The sequence below is a fragment of the Protopterus annectens genome, chromosome 7.part0 (genome assembly GCF_019279795.1).
Source record: "Protopterus annectens isolate FY-2018-M chromosome 7.part0, PAN1.0, whole genome shotgun sequence".
Taxonomy (NCBI): domain Eukaryota; kingdom Metazoa; phylum Chordata; order Ceratodontiformes; family Protopteridae; genus Protopterus; species Protopterus annectens.
The window spans coordinates 1,785,565,672-1,785,588,051 of record NC_056739.1 but is presented as its reverse complement, the minus strand read 5'-3'; positions in this window follow the sequence as shown (position 1 = coordinate 1,785,588,051).

Genomic DNA, 22,380 nt, shown 5'->3' with positions numbered 1-22,380 from the left:
AACCCATAGGATAAAGCATGCAAAAATTGAAACTTAATTTATTCACTGACATTGCCACAGGAGAATTAACTTTCCAGTATGGAAATTAGACATACAGCAATTACAGAATGAATGGAAATACACTTCAGAGGGGTCTACATGTGTGTGATTTTAATTATTTCTGGGAATGCATTACTGTGTAAAAGTCAATACTTCTGTCTGTAAATGTATCTCAGATGGATGCAGTTACATTTGCTGATTGATACAGGTTGGTTTATGTTACATAAATACTTCAAAAGATATAACTGTCTTAAACACATAGTTGAGATATCTGATGAGTCATGATGAATATAACAAAAATATTGTGTCCATCATACAAATGCAAGTGAATTTTGTATTAAATATTATCATTGTTATGCCTAGGAAATTGAACATACATTAACTTGAAGTAATATCTGAAACTTTAATGATAAATGCTACTTAGAAAGATTTTATTATCCAGGGATTACTGATACATTGCTTGCAAGAAACAGCTTTAACATTACCATTTTCTTTAACGTTACAGTCCTAATCAAAATGTTGTGAGAAATGGGCTTCTTATACCATTTCTAAAAGTATTTTGTAGCCAGATTCAAACTCTTAATCAGCTGTGTTCTTTATCTAAAGTCACTAAACTTACATCTTGTGTCAAATATATAGGTATGTGACAGATACAATTTCTACTCTCATTACTGTCTAGAGTGCTGAGGAAAATGATTGTTAAGATTTAGTATGAGCTTCAGGGGCGGCTCGTGTTATCAGACTGCTGGACTGCAGCCCGCCCACCTAGAAAAGAAAGAAAAAAAAATCTGTTAAACTAAAAAACAAAAAAAAAAAAAAAACACGAGTCCAGACTGCAGTCCGGATAAAGAAACACAGGTACCCAGCAATCTTTGCTGCAAATGCACCCAGGAGTCATTGCAGAAACAACTGCACAAAAGAGGAGGTCCGGACTGCATCGGCTGCAGGCAAATCCAATCAGGACTAAGAGGTGAGCAGGCAAAATCCAATCAGGACTAAGAGGTGAGCTGCTCTCGTGGGATTTTCATTGCACAGGCTCCTTCAGGAGGTAGGTGTAGCAGGGTTTGGTCACTGGCTGGATTGCTCAATGTCGATGTCGCGGGTGGATTTTGGTGCTTGGTCAGACATGATACATCATCAGGTAAGTGAGTATTGCTGCAGGTTGGCCTGGAGGGATTTGCTGTTTATGGTCGGTCGCTGCTGCTGGAGGGATTTGCTGTTTATGATCAGTCGCTGCTGCTGGAGGGAGTTGCTGTTTATGGTCAGTCGCTGCTGCTGGAGGGATTTGCTGTTTATGGTCGGTCGCTGCTGCTGGAAGGATTTGCTGTTTATGGTCAGTCACTGCTGCTGGAGGGATTTGCTGTTTATGGTCGGTCACTGCTGCTGGAGGGATTTGCTGTTTATGGTCAGTCGTTGCTGCTGGAGGGATTTGCTGTTTATGGTCGGTCACTGCTGCTGGAAGGATTTGCTGTTTATGGTCGGTCGCTGCTGCTGGAGGGATTTGCTGTTTATGGTCGGTCGCTGCTGCTGGAGGGATTTGCTGTTTATGGTCAGTCGCTGCTGCTGGAGGGATTTGCTGTTTATGGTCAGTCGCTGCTGCTGGAGGGATTTGCTCTGTGTGTGTGTGTGTGTGTGTGTGTGTGTGTGTGTGTGTGTGTGTGTGTGTGTGTGTGTGTGTGTGTCAGAAAATGCCCCAGTTGCAATATACTGGTGGTTAGACTCATGGTGGTGTGGTAGGGAATACCTCAGGCTTGAACCCTGTACCTTGTATGCAGGTGTTAAAGACCTGAATTCCCTACCCACCACCATTTGTAAAAAAATTGCAGATTTTTGCCTCATATTTGATCTGATTTATTCCTCATAATATCTGTGTTTTTTAAATATTGCAATGCTTGAAATTTGATGGTGCAGTGGTAGCATTGTTGCCTCACAGTTGCAGGTTCTTGGGTTTGATTCTTGGCTGGGGTGCCTTCTTTGTGGGGGGGGTCTGTATCTTCTCCATGGATTTGTTTTTGTGTCCTCCCATGTTACAAAGACATGTCTGCATTATTTCTTCCTAGGCCACTGCTGAGAATTGTTTTTTTTGTTCCAAGTCAGACTGTCCTGATTAACAAATTGACAGGTATTTGAATTTCAGACTTCAGGTTTCTGAATGTTTACTTCCTTACATATTTGATAGTGCAGTGGCAGTATTGTTGCTTCACAGCTATAGGTTTTTCCTGGTTTGATTCTTGGCTGGGGTGCCTTCTGTGTGGAGTCGGCATCTTATCCCTCTGTTTGTGTGGATTTGCTCTGGTGTCCTGCCATTTTACAAAGACATGTGTCTACAGTATTTCTCCCTGGGCCTCTGCTGAAAATTGTTTTTGTTCCGTCAGAAGTAAAATTGACAGGCATTTGAATTTCAGACTTCATATTATTCAGAAAATACATAGTAAAACAACTTTTTATTCTAGCAATAAATATATAGTAACACAACCTTTTATTATAGCAATTTTTTAAGTTTATAAGATAACTACTTGAAATTTGTCCTTATTTTTGGGACTGTAATACCCTGTTATTGGCTTTGTCCAGGTTTTTTGTGCTAAGGTTGACAGCTATGGCAAGAACTGAATTCACTGAATATGTTTGAGGGCTGTATTCCCTCATTACTGGGTTTGTCCAGGTGTTTTGTGCTAAGAGGTTGACAGCTATAGTGAGAACTGAATTCATTAAATGATAGCCATTTAAGTTTCAGTCTTCTTCTCTTTCACAAAGCAGCTGATTTGGCATAGTGGTATGTTGCTCTTGACTGTTTTGCACAGGGACATTGGCAGTAAAATGTACGGTGGTAACACAGCATTTTTCTTTCACAAAGCAGGTGATTTGGCATAGTGGTATGTTGTTCTGACTCTTTTGCACAGGGACCTTGGCAGTAAAATGTATGGTGGTAACACAGCATTTTATTCTATCAGCTTTCCAAGATTATACAAGCAATGTTTAATGTGTCCCTGGTTTTTGCCCTTTTGACCCACCCCAATAAATTTGGCTTTTTCCAGACTTCTTGTGCTGCGAAGATGAGATGCAGTTGAGTATTGCATAGATTTTACAAGGAGCTGAGAGCTGCAGAGGAAGAGAAGTTTAGTGCTGATTATGCTAAGTCGGCTCACATTGCTGATACCACAACAGGTTGTGTACTTGCTTTTGATGCAGAAGGTTGTTGGTTCTACTCCCATAAGGGGTGAATGCTACCGTACTGAAAGTTAAGATACTAACTATGAGCCTGTTATCAGTTTGCCATCAATTTCCTATTGCAATATTACTACCTTATTTTTAATGTAATTTAGGCAATTTATTCCTCAGGGGCATCAGACACTTTATTTTTCGATGAAGCCATGAAATATAAAGGTGATTGCTAACAGCAACCTCTTCATTACAGATTTATTTAATGTGGAATTATGTAGATTACTTTTTTACTACTTCAGAGATTGTGCATATTTACTGATAATGGTGGACTGTAGACGTTTGAGTAGACTTTTATGATGGAAATGTTCTGAATTGCGCAGTTTAGTTTCATTGTTTACTGGAAAAATATTCAAAGCAATAGGAAGGTGTATCAAAGAGCACATGTATGTTTCATATGCAAGGGGCCTATGATTTGAAAACAGCCCAGAATTCATTTTTATCTGCCACGGGTAAAAATGTATTTTCTTTGAATGTGGGTTTTAATGTTGTTTCAATGAATGTGAGTTTCAAGGGCAGAGAAGTTTTAATGCCAAGTTTGTTTAGCAGATGTCTTAGTGTTTGTGCTGTAAAATACAAAATAAAACTTTCAAATGAAGTCCAACTCATCACAGAAGTAAAGCAGTATGCACATTAGTGTTTATGGTAAATGGAGTGAAATAGCCAAGTAATGGTTCATTGGAATGGCTGCAGAGGCTCCTTTCAACCATGATTTTGTCAGGGGGGAAGGGCAGCAATCTCAGACAGGCCCAGCTGAACTATACCTCCCAACTGTCCAGATTTTCAAAGAATGAATAGATTTTTGCTTCTTATTTTTGGTTTGTTCTTCCTAAAATTTGTAGTTTTCTGGCAAATCATTTACGAATTAAGTCACTGAATAATGATACACTGAGTTTCAGACTTCATAACCTTCAGAAAAATGCATGTTAAAATAAGAGCTGTTCTATCAATTGTCTCAATTGTATCAATTGAAAATATAAAATAAACAAGTTATGAAAGTTGACCCCTTCCATTTGACAGTAAATGTGTAGATTATTGGGATATTGCAAACAGTAAGGATACCCACATATTCACACAGTATTAAACAAAGACTGCAAACATTGCAGGTGTGTCCCTTTCTTTCTGTATGGTGCCTCATTTGCTTATCTATGCTTTCTTAATAACAAATCTGTCTCTATTTTATGGCCATGTTATCTTTACCAATGCATAAAGTACTCTATTGAATATGAACAACATTACTTACTAAGGGGTGGTAACTATGATCATTAAAGCCAGCATTTGAATGTTAGGGCTGTTGCTCTCCTAATTCAGTCAATGTACATTCAGAGATGTTGGCAAGTCTTTTATCCTTGACACACCTTCTGTAGGTCTACATCAAAGAGGGGAAACTGTGACAGCTGATTGTTCAAGCAGTCAGAGTAATCATAGATACCAGCAAGACATTAACAGGGAACACTTCTCAAAGGTCATCATTGTACTGCTCAGGCATGTGAATGCAATCATGTAGAACCTTAATGTTTACATTCCCTACACTTACTGCAGATTGTGGTATTCAGGGATGCTAATGATTTATCACCCCATTTGCATACTCACAGTGCTCACTGGGCTGAGTCTGCATTATTTAAAGGTAATTGAGTAGCCAATGTTGCTGTATTGTACTGGTGAGATTATTCTGATCCAGAAATCTTGGTAATGCTAAAAAATCTTTTGGTTAATTAACTATTTTCTATGTTGCCATGTTGTCAAGACATGTTGCTGTTTCTTACATACTGCTTTTAGTTTGCTCAAAGCTGCAGTGACTTAAGCTTTCTTCCCTTGCTCTACTGTTTTCCAAATACCTGCTGAGAGACTACAAAAGATAAATGCTTATTTTACAGTTTTCTGCACTTTCTATTAACTAAAATAATATTTGCTGCATACCCGTTTGCTTAAAGTGTGCAACTGTATTTTATTGCATTTTTAGATTGTCTGCTAATTGAATTCCTCGTACAGCTGTAATTACTGTTCATCTGCTTTCTTTGTTCTTTTTACTTGTTTGCTGATCTTGAAAAGCATTAGCATAAACTAGGTTCATGTTTTTGCTGAATCTAGTACTGTTTGTGACCTCTGAAGCTTGTAAAACAGTTAATATTTTGTCTGGAGAGGCCCCCATTTGATCTTGGGGAAATAAGGTATATTTTGGACTGATCTAGCAAGAGTTACTGCTGCAGGGCGCTGTTTAGGGTATTATGATTGGATAATTTGAACTTTGGCTATTTCCTGTTTTTCTGCTTTAATAAGCCTCTGTTTGAACTGGTTTGTGCTTGTTTGATCAAAGCTGCAGAGAGTTAGGCCTTTTGTCCTTGCTCTACTGTTTTCAAGTACCTGCAGAGAGACTACAAAAGACAAGTGCTTATATTCTACAGTTTTATGCACTTTCTATTAACTAAAATAATATTTGCTGCATACCTGTTTGTTTAAAGTGTACAACTGTATTTTATTGCATTTTTAGATTGTCTGCTAATTGAATTCCTCTTACAGCTGTAATTACCATTCATCTGCTTGTTTTGTTCTTTTTACTTGTTTGCTGCATTTGAAAAACACTAGCATAGACTAGATTCAGGTTTTGTGTTGAATCTAGTACCATTTGTGACCTTTATAGCTTGTAAAACAGTTAATCCTTTCTCTGAAGAGGCCCACCTGTGTCCCTGTGGGAGGCAGGTACAGTTTGGACTAATCTAGCTAGATTTATTGTTGCAGGACTCTGTTTGGGAGGAAGGTACAGTGTGGACTGATCTAGCTAGACTTCTGTTGCAGGGCTCTGTTTAGGGATTTTGATTAGATAATTTGAACTTTGGTTGTTTCCTGTTTTTCTGATTTAATAAGCCTCTTTTTGAACTGATTTGTGCTTGATTGAGCCTGTTTGTGTATCTCACAGCATAGTGCACTACTGAGCGAAGGGATTGCCAGTTACAGATGCCTGCTCTCTAGCCTCACAAATATTACCTAAACCAGAGCTCTTCACTCCTAAACCTACTAAATACCTGCCCATGCTGTATTCCCTCTTCAACTGTTATAGCTAGACCAAGATTATTCCTAGGACTATGAATTGTCAGTTTCCCTCCTTTTCTCCTACCAGGCTGGTTGTCATGGGTCTACTGAGGCAGTGTAGCAACTGCCTCATGTACACTGGCAACCCCTACCTCTAAATCATTCCTGTACAATTTGTGAGAGATGTACCCACGTTATGAATCTGCAATCACAGCTCTTTCATATAATAGATAGCAAAACTGAGTGGGTTGTTCGCCCACCTACCACAACTCCTGCTCATGACACACAGCATACACATAGACCAACATATGCAGAGGTACTCACAAAAAGTCTTCATAAACACTAGAGACTTCCAAAGCACATACATGTGATACCAACCATAACACTCAAAACACACCATACACATAATTACACAAGCATAAGTGTCTCACCATCAATGCCCATAAGTTAACGCACATCTACTCCACATATCTTAGTCATAGGAAACTACAGTGAGACACACAGATGTCCCCTCACCAGGCTGAACATGGAGGAAGTCATGGTTAGCTGTCTTTCTGGTGCCAGTATTCATCAGATCATGCAGACACTCAAGTCTCTCTCAAGTGCTGTTATGATTCAGTCTTGGTACATGTTTGTGTAAACAACTTGAGATTTACCTCCGTGGATGATATGAGGAGAGACATGATTGAGCCCTCTGATTATGTGTCATAGGTAGGTATGTCCCTATCCTTGAGCAGCATATTACCCTCACCTAGGATGATACCACAATATAAACAGAAGATCATTTACTTCAATAATTGGCTTAGTTTTGGAGTCATTCTAAGGTGATCCAGTTTCTGTCATCCTAGGATGACATGATCGATAGATCTTGATGTTTTGCCAGAGATGGTCTTCATCTGTCACCCTGGGGTTTTGGCTACTGGCAAAGGCTCTTGTTACCCCAATAGTGCCTTTTTAGGCAATGTCACAAGGACATAATTCCCAACATAAAAATTTCATCAAAAAACAACCTCAAGGTTATGCTGCTAAATGCTAGGAGTTTAGCATGAAACTGCACTCAAAGGAAGCATTCCTCACCTTGGAAGACACCGACATCTGTGCAGTCATGGGCACCTAGTTCTAGGCAGTGGACAGCACCCCAGCCATACTGCATTACACCTCCTACCACATGCTCAGACCATGAATGGAAGGTGTGAAAACTAAAGGACGCAGTGTATTAATATTCATTAAAGATAAATGAAACTCCAGATTGGTTAAACAGTATGATTCTCTGGAGACACTTCAAGTGCAACAAACTGTTGATAGAACACCTATTCAAGTCATTGCCAGCTACAGGACCCCCTCCATGAATCAAGAACCCACTCTGCCTACATGTATCTACTAGAATCCATCAAGATACATCAGAACACCGTGGTTCTGACTGATTTTAATTACCTATCCATCGACTGGTTACATTACTCTGGCTCAAACTCACTTGCCCAAAGGTTCCTTGAGTTCATTAACTCCATCAACCTGGAGCAGTTGGTAGACACCCTATCTAGGGGCACCAGCATCTTGGATTTGGTGCTTAGAAATATGGAGGACCACTGAAGCAGACTGAATGCTTATCTACACATCACACATACTGTCATGAGTGACTTCTTGAACTGTGTGGGCAATGTCTTAGTATGAATGACACATTCAATAGGGCAGTGGCTGTGATGGATCATGTTTTGGGGGAGGGTGGGCATCCATGTGGCTGGACAGCTGCTTTATCTTCTGGTGTTAGCAGACATGGCCATGCAACATCCTGTTCCAGTAGTGACACTGCATCCACTGTCCCATCAGTGATTGAGGTGTCCAAGCCCAGACACAGTAGGTCATGGGGTTGTGGTCCTGGTCATAGTCATGAAGAAAGCTCATCCAGCCAATGTTGCTTACATTCAGGCAACATCCTGACCTCTAGCAAGGGATGTGAAAGTAACAGTACAACTACTCCTGGCAACGGTGGTTCTCATGGTCAAGGACAATGATGCTGAACTGAGTACTTTACTATGATTGACTCACACCTGTCTGAGATGCCAGGACATAGTGCTAGCACAGTGCTTGATTGTGTTCATGCAGACACACAGCTAAAAAAAATTTGCTTGCTCATACTGCTTAATACACATGCAAACTATCTAAATATTACTGTTGAGTGCTATACATCTGTTGTTACTGACCCTGAACCCTGTATACTCTGAGAGACTTGTGTTTGTTACTGTCACACACTCGCTTCTTTGGTGTCAGCATTGCTCTCCTACCTCCATCTACCCTCCCTGTACAAGTGATGATGACTGCACCCTGTCTTTTGCACATGTCATTGTGACTTATAGTTACATATATGTGAATGCACACAGTGGATAGCTTCTGCTTGCTTACTCACAAGCTTGCATTTATTAATACTCATTGATCCGATTTTTTGTTAATACTTATTTGTGAACAATTGCTTCTATAATTGTTGAACTTCATTGTATTTATAGGTTCATAGGTATGTACTAGGCTATTAGCCCTAGGGCCTATATAAGCCTAGCTAAAAAGGTACCCTGGCTTTCGCCACCAAAGAAAATTATTTTCCTGTGCCCCTGTCGAGCAGAGCCGCAGATGTGATCCCTGGGGTGAATTTCCTATTTCCCTTCCAATCATCTAGATTTTTCTTGAAGAGTGCTAATGAAGAGCTCTGTTTCACATAGATAGGTAGTCTGTTCCAGAGTATGGGAAGTCTCTGGGACAGGAATCTATCCCTCCAGCATGTTCTGCTTATTGTGGTGACAAGGTTTAGGTCCCTAGAGCATGTAACATGGAGGGACTGGGATTTCTTTAAGTGGAGCATGTCCAACAGCTCTGGGTTTGACATAGCTTTGTAAGTTAGGCAGAGATCTCCTCTGAGTAGGTGATATGCGATGGAGTAAAACTGGAGTTTTTTTGAGACAGTCTGCGTAGGGCATCTGTTTGAGGCCAGTAATCCTCTTTGTAGATGTCTTGGTGAGGTACATACCAAAAGGGGTGTTGTACTCTAAAATGGATCTAATGAGTGATGAGTAGAGAGGAACAATGACCTCTTTTTTCTGGATGAGAAACCCTTTGTGATGAGGTGAGCCACGTAGAAGGATTTCCTGACCACTGTGGTGATGTGATTATCAAAGGAGAGACTACTGTCCACTTGTGTCCCAAGATCTCTTATCACACTTTTGGCATTAAGTAGACTACCACTTATGTGGTAGTTCATGGTTGCAGAGTTTTTACCAAAAGAGACGCCAATACACTTTTTGGCATTGAGCTTCAGGCCATGGCTTTAACACCAGGCATCTGTCTCAGTGAGGCCCTTTTATAGTATGTCCACATCATTAGGAGTTTTGATTATGGCTCCTAGTTTGCAGTCATCTGCAAACTTTGTTAGCCAAAGACCTTCTGTGTTAGCCTGTACTTCAGAGAAGTAGATACCAAACAGGAGAGGACCCAGGACTTAACCCTGTGGTACTCCACTTGTCACTGGTCTGAAGTCGGATTTGGCGTCTGCTACTTTCACAATGTGGGTTCTGTCCATGAGCCAGTTGGCAATCCATCTTGTGACATAGGGATTTATACCTAGTTTAGTGAGCTTATCTATAATTACAGAGTGGGGGATGGTGTTGAAAGCCTTGGCGAGATCTAGATAAGTTGTGTGAACCACCTTACCCTCATATATGGCTTTGGTGACTACTTCAAAGAAGTCAATTAGGTTTAGGAGACATGATCTGACTTTTACAAACCCTAACTGGGTAGGGTCCAGAGTTTGGAAATTACCAATGTCTTTGTTTATGAGTAACATGATGATACATTCCATGGCCTTGCAGACCAGGCTCATCAGGCTAATGGGGCGGTAGGTCCCACGGTTCATTGTGGCTCCCCCTTTGTGGAGTAAGATAACCATTGTGGTGTGCCATTCAGTGGGCGCAAAGCCTGAGGTGAGTCTATGATTGAACATGGTACTTAGGTAGGGTGCCAGTTCATTCTGTAGTTCAAGTAGAATGCAGCTTGGTATATTGTCAGGTCCCATGGATGCTGTGTTCTTGGCATTGGAGAGTGTGTTTTTTTACCTGTGCAGCCATGATTACAGAAACTTTGCATTCTTCAGGAATAGAGATAGGCCCTTTTGGGGGGTGAGAGGGGGGTAAAGTTAGCACTGAACCTATCTGCCAGGATGTTGGCAATATCAGCTGGTTCTGCATATTTAGTGCCATTGTGCTGTAACTCAGAGCAGATCTGAGTGTTGCCTTTGAGATTCTTGACATAGCTATAGAATGTTTTGTGGTTGTCTTTAGAGTCAGTGGCAATTTTGTTTTCATAACTAGCTTTGGAGGATTTTATGAGGGATCTCATCTTCTTACTGAGGTTGACCAGGGAGTTCCTCCAGTGATGGGATTTTACTCTTTTTTGCAACAGTTTCTTTCTTCTGTTGTAGAGTTTGTTTAAGGCAGAGGACCACTAGATTGGCTTTCTTTTTTTGGAAGATAGCATCTTGGTTCTATTAGGGATAGCATGACCCATGCACCGTATAAGTGCTTATAAAGTGCATTCGTGTAGAATTCAGCAGTTGTACCTCTATTGTCCATCTGCATGGGTGTCATGAAGTTTGCCACTTCTGTCTTAAGAAGTGTGAAGTTGGTTTTGGAGAAGTTTTTTATGGTGGTTGCCCTAACTGGGGGTGGGGGCAGGATGTGGATGTCTAGAGTGATTAGCTTGTTGTCGGATCTGACCAACAAGGAATTGACCTCCGGTGTGGAACACCGGCTGCCAATGTTGGTAATGACCAGGCCTAGGATATTGCTGCCCCTGATGGGGGTGTGAATAAGTTGATCCAAGGCATTGGAATTTATGAATTTCAGAAAACGTTGAGCAAAAGAGTTGGTACATGAGTAGTTTTCCCAGTTAATGGTGGGGTAGTTGAAATTTCCCATTATTAGGGTGTTGGGTTGTATCCTAATACTTTCCAGTGTATCAAGAAATGAGGAGTGAGAATCCTGGGGGCATGGTGGGGGTCTGTAGCAAGCTACAATTTGGATTGTAGTCTTGCCCAGAGTTAGTTGCACTTGGATAATCTCGGATGTATTATGCTGTGCAACTAGCCTGGAGGTGTGGATATCCTTAATGACTATGGACTCACCTCCACCTTCAGTGCTTCATTCTGGGTTAGGTGGCTGAAAGGTGTGGTATGAATTATTGCCTGGTAATACAGGGGTGCTCTCTGGAGCTTTGAACCAGGTTTCTGTCACTGCACAGATGTCAATGTTCTCCATTTTAAGGAGTGTTTCGAGTGAGTGCATTTTGAGGTTTAGACTTCTTGCATTGAGTAGCATTACCCTCAGATTTTGCTTGTTTGTACCTGTTATGGTGGTGAATTTGTCATTTGAACCTTGCCTAAAGAAGGCACTATAGGGGTGGCAAGAGCCTTAGCCAGTGTCCGGAATCCCAAGGGTGACAGGTGCAGGCCATCTTTGGCAAAGCATCGTGGTCTGTCAATCATGTCGTTCCAGGCAGACAAATACTGCATCCCCTTAGAATGACACCAGAAGCTTAGCCATTTGTTGAAGTCAATCATTTTGTCCTTGTACTGTGGTATCATTCTGGGTGATGGCAGGATGCTACTCAGCGCTAGGGTCATACCTGCCTGGGCTACAAGATCGGAGAGCTCCTCCATGTTTCTCTTCATGTAGTCCAGGGAGGTATGTCTCAGGTCATTCACACTAACATGGACAATGACAGTGTCATATTTGTACTTGCTGCGGAGTGACCTGAGTGTGTGCATTATGTGGCGGATCCTGGCACCTGACAGGCAGCTGACAGTAACTTTCTCCTTGTTTTGCCTGGTGAGTGGAACATCGGTATGCCTGATTATAGAGTCACCTATGACTAAAGTGTTGGGTATGTTGTTATGCATTATGGGCTGTGGTTGAGTGGCACATTGAGTTTGTTGGCTATGTGTCATTTGGGATGTGTTGGGGGTGGATTTTGCTTGCGTTTCTGCTTTGGAGGTCCCTGATGCTTGGGCAGGTTTTTATTGAGAGCCTCAGCGAATGTAGGTGTGTGTTTTGTGTTTCTATGTGTGTGTTTTGGTGGTGTAGGTTTAGAGGGAATATGTGATGAGTGTAGTGTGGTGCAAGTGTTTACCTTCTCCTTTTGACTGTCTAGTCCAGTCTTGGGTGAAGAGTGCTTTGCTTCCAGTTTGGCTATATAAGTGCATCTTTCACAGGTTGTAGTGTTGGGTGGTAGGAGGAGAGGGTTGTCTGTGTACATGAGGCAATTGCTGCATAGGTTAGTATTATCATTACAGCACTGAAAGGATTAGGTACTGCAGTCTTGCTTCTTAGTTTAGTTGTGCAAATGAGGGTGTAAGTGATCTGATCATGTTTTATAGATGATTATATGAAATTAAATGCTTGCTGTACAGTACTGTTAGTAATACGTAAGTGAATATTGCAAAAAATCTGACAGAGGAGCTATTACTGACATAACTGTGCACCTCAGACAAATGCTCTGCTTTAGAGCATATTCATATTTCCATTTGAGAGTAACTAGTTCTAAAACTTACTTGTTTGTCTTCACAGGTTCCAGACTTACCTTGTAATTAGTGCTGGTATAAATTGTGTCCTTGGGTGCTGTCCCTGTCTGATGCTATCAGAACACAGTCATTACATGGTTAAATAAAGGTTCTGCTGTTTGAAAAGCATCAATTTTCCTATTTGTATGAGGGTGGGATCTTAAACTGCGAGCTAGGTAGTGAGAGTGTGTGCTATACTTTGTCTCTTATCCAAAGCCAGGGCATACTATGCATGCCTCCTTCTGCCGACACCATCTGCAGCTGGTGGTTCCCCCTCAGAATTCTCATCTGTACTCTATACCTATTACTGCTGCTGTAGTCCCTGCCTGTGGTCCTTGAAACTGTGGTCCAGACCCTTTCTGTCCTTGTTGAAGCTGTTTCTTGAGTATTTTATGGTGTAACATGGCTCAGGCTATAAGTATTTCAGCAGATGTGCCTGGGTGGTACTGCAGTGCACTTCCTGAAATATCTAAACAACAGAACCTTGATTTCAACAATCTAAGCACATGGTCTACAATATTCCTAGTTTGAAAATGTACATTGTTATATCTTTGCTCAGTGGAGTTGTATGAATTCCTCATGGGTGTCTTGAGTCAGGGCTTCAGGACATAACTTACATCCCCCAATAGATGCCCTGTGAGGAAAATCACACCTAGCAAACCTACACTACAGCTCACAAATGTGTGATATGTGTGAGTCATGGAAACTGCATGGGTAACCTGCACATGCATTGTAGATTATCCATTAGGCATTACAGACAATGTGGAATTTTATAGAGTGGAAACCTTTTTTATTGATGTATCTTTTTCCCTGTTCCCCAGGTGGGACTTTTATTTCTATGTGTGTGTAGTCTATAGCCCCTAGCACTTCAGGGGAGTGTGTTTATGCTCTCTTGCATGTAGTAGCATTGCATTTAAAAACTTATATATAATATTCTAGAGACTGATGCCTGTGACACCCCTAATACATCTCCTGTGGGTCCCTGGAAATCACCAGTATCTAGTATACTTAATGCTAAACATACCTATGTTTCCACTGGGATTGGCTCTCCATGCTTTCCCTGGGGTCTGATATGGGGGTGGCAGAGGCTGCATATTTCCTCCAGTGTCTCCCTGTTCACACTGCATCTCACAACAATTTATGTTTCATACAGTTCATGATAAGTCAAACATAGTCTAAACACCCCTATTTTTGCCTGAGGTATGACAGCAGGATCTGCAGCACCCTGATTTCAAGCCTGTTGCACATACAACATAATAATAGCATCAGCAACCCCCTAACATGTTTTTCTAAGTTTAATCATGTCTGTAATTCAAAGGGTTTTAGCGTACAAGGCAAAAGCATACACTGAGTGAACACATTGCTTTATATCTTCCTGAATAGCTCTGACATGTTGGATAGGTGAATTAGCATGTACTTCAGCTGTTTATGCTTTCTTTACCATATTCTGCCATTTTATCCATGTTTGGCAGCTCTACATGTTCTTTAGAGCCACTTAATGAATACAGAATAGTTCACTACTCTGTTGTCAGTGTGGCATGCCACCAAGATGATAGCTACACCTTGAGTAGCTGTTAATGTACCTGGCCCTATGCTTCTCCACTGAAAAATGTCATCAACTTCAAACTTGCCTTGGTGACCATGATAAAGCCCTCTGCTCACCATTTAATTATACCTGTCCTGACCATGGTGAACACCTCCATATCAGAGTCTAATGCCTGGTATGGAAATCAACTTTGCATCTGAAAACTACAATTTCATGTCCATTGGAAATTTTTTTAAAAAAGTCTGTTTCTATTGAGTTTTGGACTCAGAAGTCACACTATTGATTAATAAACTAGGGACCATTTCAAACTTCAGGGGCAGACATGGGGCCATATTCATTAACAGGTACAGTTAGTGCAGCTATCACTTAGGTGCACAGTGCACTGTGCACATGACAGCACAGTATTTTATATTCATTAAACAACTCTACACTTACAAAGTAAACAGCAGAATATGCTATGTGTTGCATTATGTACACTAGCTACAGGTACATTCCAGGGACCCACAGGGGATATATTAGGGGTGTCACAGGCATCAGCTTCCAGAATATTACATCAGTTTCTAAATACAATGCTACAGCATGCAAGGGAACATACCCCAGAGGAGAAGGCAAGAACCATGCATGACTTTTATGCAATAGCCCACTTCTCTGAAGTTTTGTGGGCCATAGACTGCATACACATAGAAATAAAAGCCCCACATTGTGAACAGGGAAAGAGGGAAATTTATAGGAAAGGATTTGACTATGCAAACTTTCAGATTGTCTGTAATACCCAAGGGATCATCTACAAAGCCTGTGCAGGTAACTCAGCAAGGTTTTACAACTCACACCTATGGTACACCTGTGAGTTGTACTCGAGGTTTGCTAGGGGTGACTTACCACAAGGGCATCTGCTGTGGGATGCAGATTGTGCCCTGGAACCATGGCCCATGACACCCATGAGAAAACCACACAACCTAAGTGAGAAAAGATACAACAATGCTTACTCTCCAACTAGAAATATCATAAAACGGATTCACTTCATAACACTGAAAGCTCAAAACACTGAAAGTCAAAACACTGAAACCAAAACACTGAAACTTCAAAATCTTGAAAACTCAAATCAGTGAAAACCCATATCATACTATACTTAGTTTAAACAACATAAATCATAGCACTTTCCACTTAGTGTAAGCAGGGGGGCAAGTCCCCCTACACCTACCATGTGGGGGCCTGTGTCCCACACACCCCCTGCTGCTTATATATATCAACTCCAAGATTGTACTTCACTACACTAAGTGCAATCTTGGAGTTGATATATTTAAGTAGCAGGGGGTGGGGGTGAGGGGGGTTCAGCCCCCCCCACATGGGGTGTGCAGGGGGGCTTGCCCCTATGCTTACACTTGGTGGAAAGTGCTATGATTTATGTTGTTTAAACTCAGTATATGTATGATATGCGTTTCCAGTGTTTTGAGTTTCAGTGTTTTGAGTTTTCAGTGTTTTGAAGTTTCAGTGTTTTGGTCTTCTATATTATGAAGTGTTCTCATTTTCAGTGTTTTGAGTTTTCAGTGTTATGAAGTGAATCCCGTAAAACATGTAATTGACTTTCTCAAATCAAGGTTCGGCTGTCTAGAAACTTCAGAAGGAACCTGCAGCTTGACCCAGCCACCTCTGCCAAAATAGTTACAATATGTTCCATGTTGCACAATATCATTTTCAGGAGTCAGTTTTAACGAGGACAACTAGGATCGGGACCACAGTTTTCAGTACAACAGGCAGGGTCAACAGCTGCAGCAGATGCATATGGGGAGTCTGAGTGAGAGCCACCAGCCGCAGATGCTACTGGGAGACATAGGAATGCACAGCATGCCATGGCTCTGGATAAGAGGCAAAGAATTGCACACACACTGAATACCTAAAAGAAAGAAAGAAAAACAGTCTTAGCAAATTGTTATCATCATCATCATCATCATCATCAACAACAACCCCGTTTTTCTCATTTTCTACCTGGGGTCGGGATGTTTACTGTCTTCATCTCTCTCTATTTAGTGCCACGCTCCTGCCTTCTTCGACATTCATGCCTGACTTTCACAGATCTCTCACACAAAGCATCAACCTCTTATCTGGATGCCCTTGTATCCTCTTACCTTCTTCCTGTCTGTCCTAAATCTTCTTCACCAGATTGTTTTATACTTTTCTGCATGTGCCTGAACCACAGCAATCTATTCTCTTCATTCTTTTCTGCAACTCTAGCTGCTTTGCCTTTTGCTCTTATGTCCTCATTTCTTCTTCTGTCCCACAGTATGCATACTATCACCTGTCTCAGACACTTAATTTCCCTCACCTATAGCTTCCTCATCTGCTCTGTCCTTACTGCCCAGGTTTCTGTACCATACAGTAGTACTGTTTGCATCACTGTTTTGTGCACCTTACTTTTCGGCATTTGGCATTCTTCTGTTATACACAGCACACCTGACACTCTATGCTAGTTGGCTGCAACCCCTATGATTCTAGTTTTAACCTCTTAATTCAGACTTCCCTTCTCCTTAACTATCCTTCCCAGATACTTGAAGTTGTTAACCTGTTCTGCTATCCTCCTATCTCAGTTCTCAGCTTCTTCTGATTTCCCCAATTTACTTCTATTACCACTGTCTCATCCATACTTACTTTTATGCCATGTGCCTTCAGATTTGCATTCCATTTCCCTATCCTTTGCTGAAATTCTTGTTCAGAGCCAGCCAATAATGCTGCATTGTTTGCATACAGAAACTCTGTTGATATGTCCCTTCCAACCTGTTTGCTAATGTAATCTTTCACTGTCCTACTTTGGACACAATAGAATAGTCTTCATGGGTTCTGTTCAAGCAGCTTTATTATATACAAACACACCACAATAGAAGTTTACTGACTTTAACTCAAGTAACTTAAATACAAACTAACTACTGCAATCGTGCATCCTAACTCTCTGGCTGCACTCTCAAAATGGCACTGGGAATAGCACATGCCTGCTATTCATATGTGCACGTTCAGTCCATGATATGCTTCTTAAAGATACAGCACATACACTCTAATCTATATAATCCATCACCAGTATGAAGAGTCATGGGCTAAGAGCAGAACCCTGATGCATAGCCATTCCCACTCCCACTGGGACCCATCTGTGACAGGGAACAGTGTTTATACTTGAGTCACTGGATCTCTGTACATAGCCTGCACTAATTCTACCAATGTTTCTGGGACTTTGAATCACCACAGGACTGCCCAAATTAGCTTTCTTGGCACCTTGCCATATGCTTTCTCCAAGTCTAGGAATTCCCAATTGGATTCTTACCTCATCTCTAGCTTCTTCTCAACTATATATCTCACTGAAAACATTGGGTCAGTTATGCTGCATCCTTATCTGAATCCGAACTGCTCATTTCTTCATCATACTTTCTACTATTCTGCATATCTGCTTATCAATCACCCTCTCCAGGACTTTCTTGCAATGTGACAGGGGTTTGATAACACTGTACTGGACATAGTTGTAGATGTCCCTTTTGTTCTTGTACACTGGTATGAGTATGCTTAATCTTAGCACATACAAATATTAAAAATTATGCCTGTCAACATGCACAACCTTTACTTAACCATGCATTGGTTATATTTGTTTAGCATCAGACACAGGCAACACCCCTCTCTGCAGGAGATTTCTCATATCTGCATTATTCCCAATGTAAGTCTGTCTGTCTGTAACCTGCATAGAGGAAACAACGCAGTTGCATAAATGATTACTGTGTTATGAAAATTCTCATATGTAACTAAGTTGATACATCTCCCAAGTGTACAGTAATGTCAGTAATATCTTATGACTGATGTTTGTAATACACAGTTATGGATGTTGCTCACTAATGTGCACCAAGCCTTTCATTTTGCCACTGTATACAAGCCAGTGAGCAGGTCAATGTTACCATCATTTGCACAAGTATAACAGTAAGCAAGACTTAAACATCTACTCTGACTGCTTGAGTAACAACAGTAACACAAAACCATTGAGGCTCAACAATTATAGAAGCAGTTATGAACTATGAACAAAAGTACATATTCTGTAATACAGTTTCACACCTCAAAGGTTTTGAGTAAGATAGCATTAGTTATTCATTCTGTGCACCAAACATATATGCAATTCAGTCACAAAGAACTATGCAAAGGGAAGATCACAGTCCTCACTTGTGCAAGGTGTGGGGATGTGTGTGTGTGTGTGGGGGGGGGGGGGGTGACACCTGAGAAAGTCTGACACCAAAGAAGTGAGTGTGTGCAAGTAAAACAAGAATTTGTTCTTTATGTACCCAGTTTGCAAGGCCAGTAGCATACAATGTTTAGATATCAACAGTTCTGCTTATCGAAGATGATCATGTGTTAAGTAAAATGGGCAGGTATTTGCTGAATGTGTGTGTGTCTGCATGAACACAGTCAAGCACTGTGCTAGCATTATGACCTGGCCTCTTGGGCAGGTGTGACCCATGCATAGTAGACTAGTCAGTTCAACTTCATCACCTCAAACCACAGGAACTCTGGTAGGAGTTGCACTGCTAATTCCATGGCCCTGGCTAGAATTTGTGGTGCTACCTGACTGTGACTGATGTCTACTGGATGAACTGTCATCATGACTGCATCAACGACTGCAACCATATAGCCTACCACATCTCAGTGTGGACACCGCAGTAACTGATGGAGCAGCGAAAGGAGTGCGACTACAGGAGTGGTATCATGCATGGCCACAACAGATGAAGTGATAGACAGTAGTTCTAGTTTGAGTATCAGTGGAATGATTAGTTTTTAACATTTTTGTCAAGTTAGGAATATCCATCCATTGTTTTTTAGAGGACATGTGTTTAGCTGTCATGCAGTTTGCATTAAAAAGACTTTGGAATATCAGTTTAGGGGTGATTAATTGCAGAGTGAGGAAAATGGTGTTGTGATCAGTCATAATCCATGATGAGGCACACATTTTTTGTAAAAAGGTTGTTCACGTATGGTTCCACGTGGTTTGTTTGTACCCACCTTCCACAGTCTAGACAGTGCAAAATTGCCATTTTGCAGTGCGTATTATTCTAGATTATTGTTACATTGCGCATATGCTTGTGAAGTATATTCTTAATGCCTTGAATAATGTGACTTATTTTTGTGTATTTAAATAGGTGACATTAAATCAGTGCTGGCAGTCTTCATAGCCTTTATAAAATGTATGGTAACACAAGACCTTTTATTCTAGCAACTTTCTAAGTTTCCAAGAGCAATATTTAAAATTTGTCCCTAGTTTGTATGCTTTTTCTGATTAACCAGCCATTTGTTTATCTGGCTTAAAGTCCAGTCCCAGTGAGACAGGGCAAAGACGGAGTCTACTGTAACAAGAATATTTACAAATAGCTTATAGTCATAGTTAAGTGCTGAAACTGGGTGGTAGGATTCCAGCTGGCCTTTGTCTTTAATTTCCTTTAATAGTACAGCTATCACAGCTTGCTTCCAAGAACTTGATGTTTCTGTGCTTTCAGTATTCTGTTTATTAACCAGACATCCTCTAACTTATAAACAGTTAGTGTTCAAATCTCAGTGGGGATTTCATCTGTACCCAGAGGTTTCCCTTTGGCTTGGTTTTTAAGTGCCTCTTTCTTCTCCTCACTTGTTACTTCATTCATTATTTCCTTTGTTTGTATTTTGTCAGTCAAGGCAAGTCCACTCTCTAAAAACCCCTTAATACTTTCTGTAGACAGTGGAGTGATTTTTGAGATTCACTCGTGTTTTTAGCCTTCTTTTTTTCAGCTTATGTGAAGTTGGCATTTCGAGTGCTAACATTGTGATAGTGAGTCACTTAGATGCCTAGACGCATCAGCAGGATGTAACTGCAGAATCATCTGGAGGACTCACTTGGCTGTAATGACTTAAAATGCCATTGTGGACCACAATAATACTGCAACAACATTTTTCCACTTTGCTATGTGTCACAAATGAGTTGTTCACTGATGCTCATCATTGCATGGCAAATAGGACATGCTAGACCTGATTCAGGTGCAAATTTATTGCCATTGTTTAGTCCAAGTGAGTCATCATGGCTGTAGAAGGAGAAAGTTTTGCTCCTTTAGAGTACAGTGGTTTTGTGTGAGGAGTCAAAATATTGCCCCTATCTCATCCGTAAATATTACAGCCCGAAGCTCATGCAAGAGGGCTATAAAAGTCCTCAGTATAAGACAAAAGGCTGGAACAGCTTAGCCCAGGATCTCATGCATGGAGGAATTGTACCATTATCATTACAGTGACATGTGGTGCCACAATCCTGACCTCATTACAGTCACATGGGGTCCCACAGTCCTGACCTCTTTGGCTGATGGTTGGATGAACCACCTCTATAATGTAAGTAGAAGTCATGTTAGCGCCTCTTTTAAACTGGCACTCCACAAATATTACTCAGTGACTTTGTATATCTATCACTCCTGAAGAAATTGAAGGGGAATAGTCGGCTGCAAAGGAAAAAACTGGATAAACTAAGGCTGCACTAGGGTGAATATACTTACTTCAGACTCTGTTGGTTTTAATATTAACAGCAGCAGGGATTCATTCTCAAAATGTATACTTTGTCATACTTCTATCATTACTGTCATATCTCAAAGGTAGTAGTATGACTGTTTAATGGTATTATACTGCTTGAGCAAGCGTCATGTCTTACATATGGACAACTAGGTCATGATGTTAATGCTCTGCTCCAACATTGTGATAATGTCTATATTTCAGGTTAATTTCTTTGTTTCACTGTAGTAACAACTGCATTAAATCAAGAAAATATCTATATTTAACATTTTTGGTTGGAAAATATCTTTGCCAATATAATCATTTCATTTAATTATCACCTGTGAATGAAATGTTATGTGTGAGCAACATGTTTTCCTTGAATTCATACTTTAATTTCAGACTTCGTTACTGCATCTCAGACTAGCAACACCTATTGTTTTTTTTTCTAGAAAGAAACTCATCACATTAAACTTCTGTCTGTCAGAATGTAAACATCGATGGCTGTTGGTTCAGGTTTCCCTCTCAGTTGTATATCCTAAAAGCATTATTAAATCAAGAAGTGTTTTTTGGTCCTTCAAGTATATTATGTTTAGGTTACCACAGTCAAAATATGTATCAGTTTCAGTTTTTCATTTCACTTCTTTCTCTTCCACCTTATTTTTTGCTATCCTTTCTGTAACATACATTTATTTTGTATATCATTTTGTTTCTCTCCATTTATTTACTGTTAAATGCAGCAGCATGAAGACCTGTACCCATCACTTCTGCAAAGCCTGCCAGTCCTCTGCAAGTGGCAGAAGCAGCAGCACCACCACCACAAGAAGCACACATCACATCTAGGTCCCAGCCTGCCACTGGTGTCTGAACACCTCCTGCTCTACCTACTCAACCAAGCACCACCACTTTCAGGCAGCCTCTCACAGAATGCTTATACAATTATATCCACTGGTAACAGTGCCAGTGGAGGTGACACCTTTGTCACCCATCAGCAGCTGTTAGGCATGTTAGCAGAGATTCTTGACAGAAAGTTGGATGCTCAAACTGGGCAGATGGAAAACCTTCAGTGGTGACCTGCTGAATCACATCCCTGTCCAGCACTGTCATCACCATGTAAGACAGGATCCAGAAGTGCCAGTACCCAGGGTGGTAAGTAATCTTCCACTGGGTCACTGCTGGCAGAGACTGCAGCTGTAAATACATAATTCTATCACCCAGACTGGTGTTTCCCTCCCTTTTGTGTCCATGTCCAACCCTGTTGGTTGCTTGGTCCTCCTCTCACCATCTTCTTCCCTCTGTCTGATGTCTCCTTCAGCACTGTATGTACCCCCTTCCTTTGTTATGACACACATTACTCATGCCTGCTTTCCCCTGCTACATGACCTAATCTTCTTATCTTTCTCTTACTTCCCTTCTTTCCTTAACA